The 15,874-nt window shown below is 36.3% G+C and overlaps 1 long non-coding RNA gene across 3 annotated transcripts in view; it reads right to left on the reverse strand.

Annotated features, from left to right (window-relative positions):
- Nucleotides 1–2,702: 2,702 nt before the first annotated feature.
- LOC118768612 overlaps nt 2,703–15,874 on the reverse strand; it is a 38,947-nt gene continuing 25,775 nt past the window's right edge. Inside the window, exons 2-5 of one of the 3 annotated variants that reach the window (XR_005004402.1) lie at nt 9,759–9,910; nt 9,543–9,627; nt 7,533–7,771; nt 2,703–2,974 (exon numbers count right to left, since the gene is read on the reverse strand). This is a non-coding gene — a long non-coding RNA (uncharacterized LOC118768612). Of the gene's footprint in view, nt 2,975–7,532; nt 7,772–9,542; nt 9,633–9,758; nt 9,911–15,874 lie in introns of all 3 variants that reach the window. The other 2 variants (XR_005004403.1, XR_005004404.1) reach the window with 2 other exon arrangements.

Here is a 15,874-nt window from a genome sequence, read left to right on the forward strand (position 1 = left end):
ATTAACCTTACTAAATTTCTCATGGAGTCCCTAATCCATAGTATCTTATACCTGATAATATAAACGGAATGGCCAAGTCTGCACGATTAGAGCTGACTTGGTTTAAATAACATCAACATAAATAACAAACGAAATCACTTAGTAAATAATGCTTTCTTTACTTACCACAAGAAGTGGTTAGTCTCATGCAGTGGGTCAGAATTCAAATCTATGTAGTTTGAAGAACGAACTTCTTTACCACAAAGACATGCCTGTGCTAAAAGTCACTGAAAGCACGGGATGAACACAGTTTAAATGCCTTTGATCGTATGTCTGCTTTATTGGCGTTGACAGTGTTAAATAGCAACGAGATAGAAAATGATTACTAATAAAATGTTTCATCATTATAAGACAACTCCTATAAAAGCCCATTTGTAAAGTGATGCGCTACCATGTGCAGGGTGTCCCAAAAGCCACTGACAGGTTTCAATTTTTAATAACTTCCTTAACTTTACAAATAAATGCATGAAATTTTAATATAATATAAAGGACATAATGGAAATTAATATGCACTAGTCAAATTTTGCAACACCACTACAACACATATGAAAACTGACATCGCTTAAATGGCAGTCATTTTCGGCTCCGCACGCCCGTGCTCTTTCCAAAACTTGCACCATAACACCTTCAAGAGTTTCAGACCCCACTTCTCAGATTTCTCTATTGATGTCTCCTTCAGTTGCACCAGGGTCTCTGGTTTGTTGACGTAAACCCTCTCTTTCTGGTATCCTCATATGAAAAATTCACACCGCAAGAGAAACAATGTAGTTGCTATGGCAGTGCTTTGGAGAGAGAATAATCTCCCGCAACAACAATGTCAACTGGCCTTCACGTTCCCCAGACTTGACTAGTCCAGATTTTTTCTCATGGGGCTACCTGAAAGAGAGGGTTTATACCAACAAACCGGAGATTGTTTCTGAAAAAGAAATGCACTTACCAGAGGCGCATTCAAACACTGAGCACAATGAATTTTAAATGAAAAGTAAAAATCCTCTTAAGTTTCCCTCATACAGGTTCTGCTTAACCAAAGTATAAACTGTCAAAGTTTAATAAAAAGGCCGTGAGTTGGCAGAATCGTGAGAGCGTCTAACAAAAATGCTTAGAAGCAATTCTTGCAGTTTACGTTTTGATCTCAAAATACTGCTTATGTCAACTTTGCCTTTTTTAGGTCGATAGAATAAGTACCAGTTGAGCATTGGGGTTTATGTCAAAATTAGAATTAATTAAAAATAATCTTTTCTACTATAGGCACCAAGCCCGATATTTGCAGGGAAGAGGACTAGTCGATTTCATCAACTCCAGTACTTTACTGGTTCTCATTTTATCGACTCCGAGAGGATGAACGACAGAATCAATCTCGGTGGAATTTTATCTCAAAATGGAAAGCTGGAAGAAATACCTATTTCTTTACTACCCACAAGGGGCTAAACACAGAGGGGACAAACAAGGACAGACAAACGGATTAAGTCTAATACATCAACCCCAGTGCGTAACTGGTACTTAATTGATCGATCCCGAAAGGATGAAAGGCAAAGTCAACTTCGGCGGAATTTGAACTCAGAACGTAACGGCAGACGAAATACGGCTAAGCATTTCGCCCGGCGTGCTAACGTTTCTGCCAGCTCGCCGTTTAGCATTTAGTCTGGTGCGCTAATGATTCTGCCAGCTCACCGCTTGAATTAATCAGTAATAATAAAAAGCAAACAGAGAAATAAATTTATTATAACCTAGTATGTGTTTTCACCGCATGAATCACTGAATCTGTGAATGACTCATTAAGATCATTTCATGATTTAACGGAAATTTTACTTTTTTTTTAACTGGAAGACTGACAACAGTGTTAAGCTGAATCTTTCTCTGTAAAAGCTGCAGTGGCAAGGCTGCAGCTGTATTGTGCTGTAGACAGTTGTAAAACATATTGTAAAGATGGACCACTCGAGGAAAGTATTGGCGACTACACGAATATATTGTTTTAATCAAACAAATTATTATTGGCTGATCGGGTCGAGAAACGGTTGCAATCTATAAAAAAGAGAACGAAGCATTTAATTAGACTTCTGAAATTATTAATTAAAAACTAAATCATAAACTCTTCGATACCACATCGACAAAATTCAGAATCACAATATATTTCTTTACTGCCCACAAGGGGCTAAACATAGAGGGGACAAACAAAGACAGACAAAGGGATTAAGTCGATTACATCGACTCCAGTGCGAAACTGGTACTTAATTTATCGACCCCGAAAGGATGAAAGGCAAAGTCGACCTCGGCGGAATTTGAATTCAGAACGTAACGACAGACGAAATACCTATTTCTTTATTACCCACAAGGAGCTAAACATAGAGGGGATAAACAAGGACAGACAAACGGATTAAGTCCAATACATCAACACCAGTGCGTAACTGGTACTTATTTAATCGACCCCGAAATGATGAAAGGCAAAGTCGACCTCGGCAGAATTTGAACTTAGAAACGTAACGGCAGACGAAATATCGCAAAGCATTTCGCCCAGCGTGCTAACGTTTCTGCCAGCTCGCCGCTTAGCATTTAGTCTGGTGCACTAACGATTCTGCCTGCTCACCGCTTGAATTAATCAGTAATAATAAAAAGCAAACAGAGAAATAAATTTATTATAACCTAGTATGTGTTTTCACCGCATAAATCACTGAATCTATGAATGACTCATTAAGATCATCTCATGATTTAACGGAAATTTTCCATTTTTTTTTTTAGGAAGACTGACAACAATGTTACGCTGATTCTTTCTCTGCAAAAGCTGCAGTGGCAAGGCTGCAGCTGTATTGTGCTGTAGACAGTTGTAAAACATATTGTAAAGATGGACCACTCGAGGAAAGTATTGGCGACTACGCGAATGTGTTGTTTTAATCAAACAAATTATTATTGGCTGATCGGGTCGAGAAACGGTTGCAATCTATAAAAAAGAGAACGAGACATTTGATTAGACTTCTGTAATTATTAATTAAAAACTAAATCATAAACTCTTCGATACCACATCGACAAAATTCTGAGTCATAATAAAGAAATGAAAATAAAGATAAAACTGCATTTATAGGCGCAGGAGTGGCTGTGTGGTAAGTAGCTTGCTAACCAACCACACGGTTGCGGGTTCAGTCCCACTGCGTGGCATCTTGGGCAAGTGTCTTCTGATATAGCCCCGGGCCGACCAATGCCTTGTGAGTGGATTTGGTAGACGGAAACTGAAAGAAGCCTGTCGTATATATGTATATATATGTATATGTGTGTGTGTTTGTGTGTCTGTGTTTGTCCCCCTAGCATTGCTTGACAACCGATGCTGGTGTGTTTAGGTCCCCGTCACTTAGCGGTTCGGCAAAAAGAGACCGATAGAATAAGTACTAAAAGGTGGTGCTCCAGCATGGCCGCAGTCAAATGACTGAAACAAGTAAAAGAGTAAAAGAGAGTATTATATGTAAAGTGAATTGGCCGAATCGTCAGAACGTCGGTCTGAGAGAAAAACTAGCTGTATTTATTCTGACTTTCTACGCCCTGTGATCAAATCCCGTTGTGGTCAAATTTGTCTTTCGCCTCATCTCGGGGTCGATAATAGAATACAAAAATCACGGTAGATTGGTAAAACTATAAGAATGTGGGAATAGCTACCTTGTGATATATGTAGCCCAGTTCAAATTTCTCCATGGACTAACTGGATAATAGACTTAATCTAGCGCCCTGTTTAACACCAAATTCTGGCATCTGTTGCAAGATTTTGGACCAGGTTTGTGATTTGAGAATATCTTCCTCCCTCTCTTAAGTTTCGGTAGCCCCTATAAAAAATCATGGACAATGTCTTCCCTCCGGACTAAAATATAAGATATTCTGTTATGTCTCCGTATGTGACCGAAGGTTCACGAAAGAACATCTACATGGTCGCTCGACTTGCTTGAAATAGTTGATAAATTCCTTCAAATTACATCCTACCGGCTTAAAAAGTAAGTCCTAGATATACAAAGCTGATGTGCCTTTGATCATAGGCTCATTCAATTGCGACTGACCGAGGGCTAAACAACAATAATAACAAGAACATTTTAAAAGTGAAAATGTTTCTGGAGTAAGAAATTTTTAAAATTTAAAAATAACAAAGGAAAATCCATCACCAAAATTCATCTTTTATAATATCTTACTCCAAAATATATTTCGTGTACAATAGACTTAGATTTAAACCTTTCATGAGCCCTTGATGTCATAAGGCCGGATTTCAACTTGGTTTCTTTGGCATTTAAGTGACTGAGATTACAACGTTCCATCCTCGAACGGGACGAAGGTCCGGCGTAGGGTTAACTTCCTATCTACTGCTGTAACTCACTTATAGCTGAGCGGACTGCAGCAACATGAAATAAAGGGTTTTGCCCAAGGAAACTACGTTCAGTCCGGAAATCGAAACCACGATCATACGATCACGAATACAACAACCCAACCGCTACGCAACGTGCCTTTACAATGTGAGTACAATGGAGTTAAGGTAAAGTTAATACATGCCGATTTTGATTCAATTTTCTAGTGTGGCTTACTAACAGGAATGAATTTTACGAACTAAGAATATGCTAAGATCTGTGAGGTTGACGTTGTGGGGACGGCACACTCAGTGCTGCCCTGAGTGGAACACACCCTAGCTACACCAATATTGGTCACTAAAACTATTGTAAATAACATATATATATATATATATATATATATACTGATATATGAAAAATATATGGCTTGTGTTAGTAATACCAGCGATTATAATTATTTTTATTTTATCGCAATTTGATTTGTTTACATATTTCTCGATAAATTATGAGCGCCAGGCGTTATACCAGAATTCCCTAGTGTTGTCGGGACGTTCGGAGTCTGCGCAGTGATATGATTAGTTAGGAAGAGTAAATCATTAGACGCACATGCTTCTAGTGAGTTAGGATCCCAGAAAAACAGGGTCTCACTGAAGAATTCTCCCTGGGCAAATAAATTATCTTTATTGCTGAAAAGAAAGAAACTGCAGTCTGAGAATTTACCGGTTTAGTAAATGTTTTTATCTTCATTTCACTTAATTTATCAAGCTTCTGTATTCCTAGCACATATTTCGCCTTAATGTACTGATATATGAAAAATATATGGCTTGTGTTAGTAATACCAGCGATTATAATTATTTTTATTTTATCGCAATTTGATTTGTTTACATATTTCTCGATAAATTATGAGCGCCAGGCGTTATACCAGAATTCCCTAGTGTTGTCGGGACGTTCGGAGTCTGCGCAGTGATATGATTAGTTAGGAAGAGTAAATCATTAGACGCACATGCTTCTAGTGAGTTAGGATCCCAGAAAAACAGGGTCTCACTGAAGAATTCTCCCTGGGCAAATAAATTATCTTTATTGCTGAAAAGAAAGAAACTGCAGTCTGAGAATTTACCGGTTTAGTAAATGTTTTTATCTTCATTTCACTTAATTTATCAAGCTTCTGTATTCCTAGCACATATTTCGCCTTAATGTACTGATATATGAAAAATATATGGCTTGTTTAGTAATACCAGCGATTATAATTATTTTTATTTTATCGCAATTTGATTTGTTTACATATTCTCGATAAATTATGAGCGCCAGGCGTTATACCAGAATTCCCTAGTGTTGTCGGGACGTTCGGAGTCTGCGCAGTGATATGATTAGTTAGGAAGAGTAAATCATTAGACGCACATGCTTCTAGTGAGTTAGGATCCCAGAAAAACAGGGTCTCACTGAAGAATTCTCCCTGGGCAAATAAATTATCTTTATTGCTGAAAAGAAAGAAACTGCAGTCTGAGAATTTACCGGTTAGTAAATGTTTTTATCTTCATTTCACTTAATTTATCAAGCTTCTGTATTCCTAGCACATATTTCGCCTTAATGTACTGATATATGAAAAATATATGGCTTGTGTTAGTAATACCAGCGATTATAATTATTTTTATTTTATCGCAATTTGATTTGTTTACATATTCTCGATAAATTATGAGCGCCAGGCGTTATACCAGAATTCCCTAGTGTTGTCGGGACGTTCGGAGTCTGCGCAGTGATATGATTAGTTAGGAAGAGTAAATCATTAGACGCACATGCTTCTAGTGAGTTAGGATCCCAGAAAAACAGGGTCTCACTGAAGAATTCTCCCTGGGCAAATAATTATCTTTATTGCTGAAAAGAAAGAAACTGCAGTCTGAGAATTTACCGGTTTAGTAAATGTTTTTATCTTCATTTCACTTAATTTATCAAGCTTCTGTATTCCTAGCACATATTTCGCCTTAATGTACTGATATATGAAAAATATATGGCTTGTGTTAGTAATACCAGCGATTATAATTATTTTTATTTTATCGCAATTTGATTTGTTTACATATTTCTCGATAAATTATGAGCGCCAGGCGTTATACCAGAATTCCCTAGTGTTGTCGGGACGTTCGGAGTCTGCGCAGTGATATGATTAGTTAGGAAGAGTAAATCATTAGACGCACATGCTTCTAGTGAGTTAGGATCCCAGAAAAACAGGGTCTCACTGAAGAATTCTCCCTGGGCAAATAAGTTATCTTTATTGCTGAAAAGAAAAGAAAGAAACTGCAGTCTGAGAATTACCGGTTTAGTAAATGTTTTTATCTTCATTTCACTTAATTTATCAAGCTTCTGTATTCCTAGCACATATTTCGCTTAATGTACTGATATATGAAAAATATATGGCTTGTGTTAGTAATACCAGCGATTATAATTATTTTTATTTTATCGCAATTTGATTTGTTTATATATATATAATATATATATATATAGATATATATATATATATATATATAGATATATATATATATATATATATATATATATATATTATATATATATATATAATATATGTATGTATATATATAATGTATGTATATATATATATGTATGTATATATATATGTATGTATATATATATATTATGTATGTATGTATGTATTAAAAGTCAGGGTTGGATTATGTTTGCTGTCCACTTTATCATTTGAATAACTTATTTGAATTTTGAGTTTATATATATATATATATATATATATATATATATATATATATAATATATATATATATATATATATATATATATATTATATATATATATATATATGTATGTATGTATATACATATATATACGGACATATACTTGCATAGCAAATGACCTGATCTGAGATCGTGTGCTGATATATATATATATAATATATATATATATATATATATAATATATATATATATATATATATATATATATATCAGCACATATATATATATATTCTTTTATTCTATTGTGTCTGGGGAGATCATTTTCTTTTTGTGCCTTATAATTTAACACACTCAGTCACGTTATCTACTCTTATAGGTGTCAGCTATACTTTTCAGTTGGGTGTAGTACATATCAGTGTAAGACGGCAAATTGGCAGAAACAACAGAACATTGGATTACATGTCTTTACAATATTATTTACTTTAGTTTCTGTATATTATACCATACAATACTGAATCTGAAGTGCAAATCTCAAATCTGGAATGCATTATCCTTGTAAATCAGTCCAAGTCATTACGAATTGGTTGCATCATCAAGTGTTTGTTTTTCTAAAGATTTTTTCATAACAAAGATCAATATTTCATGCTTTTTTTTCTAACCGTGAGTATATTTTGGAAAGCGAACATAAAGGTGACACTCGCATCATTGTTCCAAAGATATCTGTAAGAGAAAGATGAAATCATTGAAAATTAATTTTTGAGAGGTGGGACGACATTGAAGATGTTCGCTCTGCTAAAGGCATGAAATAAGTGGGAATTTAGAAAGAGGGAAGTTCAGACATGTTGGGGTGGGGGTGGGGGTAAAGAAAAGAAACGAACGCGTTCATCGATAAAAAAAAGTATCCAAACAATATTGGCAGACAGTACATTCAAATGTAATTGCTACAGCCGAGACAGTCCGCCATGTAAGCCTTATCAGTAGGATAAGATGCTGCTTTGTAAACATAGGCTTATAGCATGACTGATATCCTCACTGTTTGAGAGACATATTAGGAATAAACTCGTGGTAGATTACAACCATCTTTGGCTAGTTTGACCCTGTTGTGTCAATTTATCTGATTGGTTGACGCAGTTTGTCTCTCTCGACTTATTTCGCGCCAGTGTGTAAGCCAACCAATCACGGCCTTCGGATAAGATGCTTCATTTGAGCCTACCCCAGGCATTATAAGGCGCCACCATTCACTATTCCAGGTCTTTGGCTCTAGATCTTCTAAGGTCTAGTCATTGACCACCGAGCTACTCAGCCATGTTCCAGTTCCAGCGACAGACGACCAGCCAGCCAGCCAGCCAGCCAGCCATGCTCCTGCTCCAGCCATGACGATGCTAACTTACACCAGCGACAGACAGGACGTTCTCCATCTCCGCTACCGTCATCACCATCGTCGTCCTTCAACTCTACGTTGTCTTCATCTCCGTCGCCTTCAACAACATGTACACATCAACATCGTCCAGGTTTAGACTCCACGCTGTTTGTGAGTATTTCACCGAGGTAAAACAGTTCCAGTCTATCTGAAAGAACTTCCTGTATCAAGAGACTCGGCACGGCATTGAAGTCACAAACCGCTGCACGACATGTGCCCAACCGGCAATCTGCCTCGTGACCCCAACATCCTGTTACAGGACGGTTTGCTATCGTGTACCTCACTTACGAACTGGTAAACTAATTCCATCTTAACTCAATATGCTGAGAGACTTATCTTATGCTCTGTATTCTGTTTTATACGCATACACTTTCTGTCGCACACACGAACACACAGACACAAACATGAATGCGCACGCATTCAGACATTACACCTTTGCTAGCACCCACACACTCTCTCTTTGTACACTTTGTAAATAAAGTCTTCTCTCTCAAACAGTAGACCGGTTTGTTGTCCCCATTTATTCCTTTTGGCACTGTATTTTATATCATGTATGTGGCTTCTTATTTTGTTAGGGGCTACCGTGCGGCGTTCAAAAGGAGACATTTGTCACCAACTCCTTACGTACGGTCGTATTCCCTACAGGCTGAAACACTCTTTCCACGTACAGAGCCATGATCTCACGGGTTAAATAGATATCTCATTAGCAACAGTAGCAATAGCCCAGTATCATAACCTTCCTTTCGGATGTAACATTACGTTCATTAAAAGAATTTGGGATCAGCACTGGAACAAAGAACAGAACATAAATATGTTTCCGTGGAGGCATCTTGTAACACCTGTCATGTTGTTCCTCTCAAAATCCAAATTGATTTTAACCAATATAAAAGTAAAATATCAAATTTATTAAACTACGACAGCTGACACATTTATAATAATTTACCACGGAAGCTATCAGTTTATTTAGTCTATACATAAAAGCTTTGTCATTTTCATCGATAGAAAACGAAAAAATGTGACATTGAAACCTTCACTAAGGACTTACCAGCATGAGTGAAGTGATTTGCTCACCATTTTTCAATCTATCTTGATGAAATTTTCAACTGAGTAACTACTTCAAGGCAATCACTGTTCACTATTCTAACCTATACGGCTTCTACACTTAATGTAAGATATTCAAAAGTATAATAACCAGTTTATTAAATACATTCTACATTATAAATTACAAAGTGAAAATTATATTGTGAATCTTCCAATGAATCTGCTGACAAGTAATAATAAATTTACCAGTTGTAGCCATAGAAATTCCACAATTATTTATAAAATGTAAGATGGTTGGAAATGAATAGAGAATCAGGAAATGTATAATTTGTTTTGAAATCGTATTGGTTTAAATCATCTGATACATTAGAGAGACGGTTCTGAGGCCATAACGCCACCTGACTATTTAAAAAAAATTATGAGGTAATAAAAACATTATCTCACTTGTGCTCTGGCAGTAGTAATAAGTCTAGCAACAGCAACATATTTAAACCGTAAAACAATGCCGTCCAACACAAGCCTAGTGTCGAAGTAGTTGCTAGTCTGTACATATTTGAAAAGTTGTTAGCTCTAAGAAAAAAATTAAATAATTAGAACTCTGAATTAGTAAAGAGAAATATTACAGCATTCTATAAAAAATAACTATAATATAGTAAAAAATAATTTTAAAAATCAAATATTGAAAATACATTTCATTCTTCTGCTAAACAGGCTTGCAGTCTTTTGGATAGTTAATTGGCAAGCTTCGAGAATAAATCAGCTACTGGACGCAGATCAAAAATGGTATTGTCACAGCTGGATCACCAACGATATGTCTTTTCGATATGGCTGAACTGGGACTAAACATCAACAGTATTATCAACAGCACAACTCTTTACTACAGAACACAATAACGAACGAACGAGAGAGTTTAAGTGGCCACTCGAATTGCTAGAAATAACAGCAAAATGTTAATCAAACGGAAGGACACATTGGTTAATCAGTCTTAGAACACCATGCCTAAAACAACCAGTGAAGTATAATAGTTGGATTTTCAGAAGATGTATTGCAAGACGAGAGATGCGTAATATTGAGCATTAAGAATAATTAGCAGAAGCACCATAAAGCTAAAGATCAGTGAAAAAGAAAATACCTACGCTGAACTATTGAGAAATCTATAGTTACTCTATCCAGATTACAAGTTCAGGTTTAAAGCTGTAATTATTTGGGCCCTGGGATATATAACACACTGCTTAAATACCAATCTTGAGAAATTAGGCTTCTCAAAAGCAGAAAGGAGAAAGCTGATTTGAAGACTACAGATCCAAACCATCACTGGGACTGTAAAAATCTGTAAAACTCTTCAGAACTTTATCATTTAAGTATATATGAATATGTCTAGATATGCAATTATATGCATGAGAATACATACATAAAACAAAACATAAAAATCTGAACATATACAGGGGTTGGACAAAATAATGGAAACACCTTATAATTTCAAACAAATTTATTTCAATATGGGGTAGGACCGTCTTTGACAGTAATTACAGCTTGAATTCTACGAAGTATGGACTCGTACAAAGTTTGAATTGTTTCCAAAGGAATTTTTGTTCATTCCCCAGCTTAAACAGTCTCCACTTCTTGTAGTGATGGTAGTGGAGGATATCGACTCCTTGTTTTTCTGAAATGCACCATAAACGTTCAATAATATTAAGACCTTGGGCTATGGTGGCCAGATAAGATGTTCAGCTTCACTAGAATGTTCCTTGTACCATTCAGTAACAACTTTAGCTATGTAAATTAGTGCATTATCATCCTGAAAGATTGCGTTTCCCTCCGGAAACAGTTCCGCAACCATAGGATGAATTTGATTAGATAAAATGCTTAAATAGTCTTGACTATTAAGTCTGCCATGAAGGGAAACCATTGGGCCAGCGGGTTTCCAAGATATAGCCCCCACCCCCCGGTCATCACAGATCCTCCTCCATGTTTAACAGTTGAAAGAAGGCAGTCTAGGTCAAATGCTTCTTTTGGCTGTCTCCACACGTATACTTGGCCGGTGGTCGGAAATAAGTTAAAGGATGACTCGTCTGAGAAAATAATATTCTTCCACTGCTCAAGGGACCAATTCTGTAGGTTTTTATTCCACTCTAAACACTTTGCAACGTTTGTTTTTGAAAGTAGTGGTTTTCTGGTTGCAGCCCTCCCGTGAAATCCGGCATTGTGCAGCTCCCGGCGAACAGTTTTTGTGGAAAGTGGGTTCTCGAGGTGGTCATTAAGCTCTGCAGTAATTTTGGAGCTGTACTTTTGTGATTCTTTCTAACAATTCACGTAAGAGTCCGACGGTCCCTATCTGAAAGTTTTAGCTTTCTTCTGGAGTTTTGTTTCGACGAGGCGGTTTTTCCCTCTTTCTCAAAGGCTGTCATTACTTTCGAGACAGTACTTATTGATACACCAAGCATTTCGGCTGTTTTCGTTACGCTAGCGACTGCTATAGAGACACCAACAATTCGATCTCTTTGAAAGTCTGATAGATCTGTCATTTAAATCAATTTTAATTACTTTTTTCTGATGATATCTGAAAAGAAACAGCAATTTTAGCAAAACATATTAAGCAACACTAATAATAAATAAAAAAACATAAAAATAATCGAGCTTTTGACGGTTTTATAGATATTTCAAAATTATGATGCTATGATGCTAGGTGTTCCCATTATTCTGTCCAACCCCTGTATATACATACATACATACATACATACATACATACATACATACATACATACATACATACATACATACATACATACATACATGCATGCAAAAATACCCTGTTGTTGATGTTGAAATTCCAATCAAGGAACCTTGGATCTAGGTTAGAAACCGGTTTTTCTCTATTCGCACTAAATCTTGAAATAAACTGAATAATGACACACACACACACACACATACATACATACATACATACATACATACATATATACATACATACATACATAAGACAGGTGTGATATGAGGGATGATCTGGCTGTTACTATGATTAGCTACCAGGTATACGTTTCGCTCAACCTATCTGTATACATTTGACTGAATTTGTGATTTAGAAGTACAGATCTCCAATTTTGTCTGTTTATACCTTAAATATTGGATTAGTGATTGGTCAGTAATATACCATGATCATTTTATGAAAAACATTTGTAACCGATAGCGTTCTTGTATATTTTTGCTCAGAGTTCCAGCGAGGCAATCACAGTTCAGTGTGATGGTTAGTCATGTATTCTTCAGTTGTTGCTCACAAAATTAGGTAGGCTGTGTGTGAAAGCTATGACCACACAAAAATTTACACTAGTTTTCAAATATTTTATTAATATACATCGTTTACATTTACAAGCGTACATCTGATAAATAATGTAATAAAGTACAACGAATATAACAGTTAGGAATCTTTTACAATACACATTGCTAAATAATGTTATGAAAGTAGTGCAAGGAAGTTAAATCACTACATATAATTAATATGCGTTACTCGACATCACAAGTTAAGGTTGGTGGTAACATGATTCTACGTCGTAATCAAGTTACATAAGGAAAGTAAGAGAAGAGACCAACGTGCTAAGACAGAACCATGTGTCAGATTTCTCAAGACAGCTGAGTAACTCCGACCTGAGTTGGAATTTACCAATTTCTATTACTGTAGGCTACCCTTCTAGAATCATCGACGAATCTTTTAGGCGGGAAAACTCGTATAGTTCCTTTGAAGTGTGCCGTGTCAACCATTATAAATCAACCAGTGTTGATCGGTTAAGCCATATTCACGTAGGTGTTAATACTTTTAGGGTAATACTTATCCTTTTATGTCGATACATTAGGCTGCGGTTCGGACTGAGAAAATCTAAGTGTTATGGTTTTCAGCAGGATCTTCGCAAGAACTGGTTCACTGTGACTATTATACCAGTATGTGGTTATTATATTAAGATAAATGTTTTCTATAAGACAGTGGTATATCGGAGGTGTTGTTTACATCTGTAGGATTTCTCCAAGTAAAATAGTAGAATACTGTTTTATATATATAGGACAACTTAGCGCTATGACTGGCTACTTGTGACACAGTTTCGGTTCTAGCTTGAGCCATTTCGCTTTACTTAACCTTTCCACATATCAGCAATTTTTGGCCTAGAGTCAATAATAGACAGTATCAGGTTAGATTTCCTCAGACTTACTCTCGAGTATATATATATAGTGATATTGAAATTCATAGTGATATTGATGTACATAAGCGCGCGCACACACACACATTTAGAAGCAAATACAGAAACACTCATCTCTCTCCTGTGTGTGTGTGTGAATGTGTGTGTGTGTGTGTGTGTATACAGAAACAAATGCATACATTTCTAATATTTCACCGATATATGTGAGAGACTAAAATCCTTAATTTAGGGAGTTTTAAAATTAATTTTTATATGACTGAGGGCAAAGTTTAGTATTAAAAGCGGCATTAAGTTTAATACCTTCGTGCCATAAAATGAAAGCAGATTATCAAAATGAAATTTAGCAATTGTGCGCAGTCCTGTACATACTATCTTTCTTGACATTATATTCCTGATGCTCAACTAGAGCGCTAATTAGTTGTGCTGTATAAGGGGATAATTATCCTATTCATTTCTTCATAATATATATATATAAAAATAAATATAAATATATATATATATATCCTTTGAAAGTGTTCGCAAATATAATTCAATTGTAGACTGTTTAATCTATTCATATACTTAAACGTTAATTTATTCAATTCGCTAATATAGTGTTGTCTTAATTCAGTTCAGTGGTCTAGTTTCAACAATTTATAACTTGTAAGCAAATAAATAAGTAAATAAATGAATGAATATTTATTTCTTTACTACCCACAAGGGGCTAAACACAGAGAGGACAAACAAGGACAGACAAACGGATTAAGTCGATTATATCTACCCCAGTGCGTAACTGGTACTTATTTAACTGACCCCGAAAGGATGAAAGGCAAAGCCGACCTCGGCGGAATTTGAACTCAGAACGTAACGGCAGACGAAATACGGCTACGCATTTCGCCCGGCGTGCTAACGTTTCTGCCATATTATAACCCGAATGTGTTTAATTACTTTGTTTCATTACAAAGGCCCAAGTCATGATGGGATGCCCAGGAATAGCGAAGTGGTGGACTCGTTAGAATGGTAGATAGAATGCTTCGCAGTTTATGTTCCGTTCCGACTCTGTGAATTCAAATTCCGCTGAGGTTAACTTTGCCTTACATCCCTTCTAGGGTATGGTCGGAGTCAATAAAAAAAGTACTTATCCAAGGCGGTGGATTGTAAGAACATTGGGTTAGATGCTTTGTAGTAGTTGTTCCAGCCCTTTGCGTTCTTAGTTCGAATCCTGCTATTGGCTAACATCAGACACATTGGGTGTCTTTAGCAGAGTCTACTCTGTTGCAAGCATTCGGGTCATGTTTCCGGTTTGAGGATAACTTCCTCCGGTTTCAAAAGCCGTATAACGTGTCATGGGTATTGCATTCCTTCTGATTAAAAAAATAAAATTTAAAAATCGAACTTGTCTGGCACAACGAAAAAGCAACCAAATATGCCGCCGCCAGGCTCTCACCTGTACACCAGCTTATACTGCAGATTGAAAAGAGCCGGCTATGTAAAAACGTCGTCCAGGGTGGACCGTCTCACCACTCCCCAGCTAGGCTACTAAGCCTAGGGTTAAATAAAAACAACACACAATTTAGAAATCGGTAAAAAAATCCCGAACAAATTGAATTAAATAGCTAATGATCTTTTTGATACTGTATTTAATTTGTTTTTATTCGTTTACAAAAGCAGTAATGGCTACAAGCTATGTATTTATTTTATGATAAAAATTTTAGTATCAAAAACCAACATAGCTTACGCTTCATTAAGTTATTTAATCAAACGAAAAAATTAACTAATTAAAGCAGTTTTATTAATGGCCTTTATATAGATCACAATCTAACGTTCCCAACTTTGTGTGTAGGCATTAAGGCGGCGAGCTGGCAGAAAGGTGAGCTGGGCGAAATGCTTAGCGGTATTTCGTCTGCCATTACGTTCTGAGTTCAAATTCAGCCGAGGTCGACTTTGCCTTTCATCCTTTCGGGGTTGATAAATCAAGTACCAGTTACGCACTGGAGTCGATGTAATCGACATAATCCCTTTGTCTGTCCTTGTTTGTCCCCTCTATGTTTAGCCCCTTGTGGGCAGTAAAGAAATAAGAAACGTTTGTATGCCAGGCGAAATGCTTAGCGGTATTTCATCTGACTTTACGTTCTGAGTTTAAATTCCGCCGAGGTCGACTTTGCCCTTCATCCTTTCGGGGTTGATACCGGTTGC

Source organism: Octopus sinensis, linkage group LG2 (assembly GCF_006345805.1).
Source record: "Octopus sinensis linkage group LG2, ASM634580v1, whole genome shotgun sequence".
NCBI lineage: Eukaryota > Metazoa > Mollusca > Cephalopoda > Octopoda > Octopodidae > Octopus > Octopus sinensis.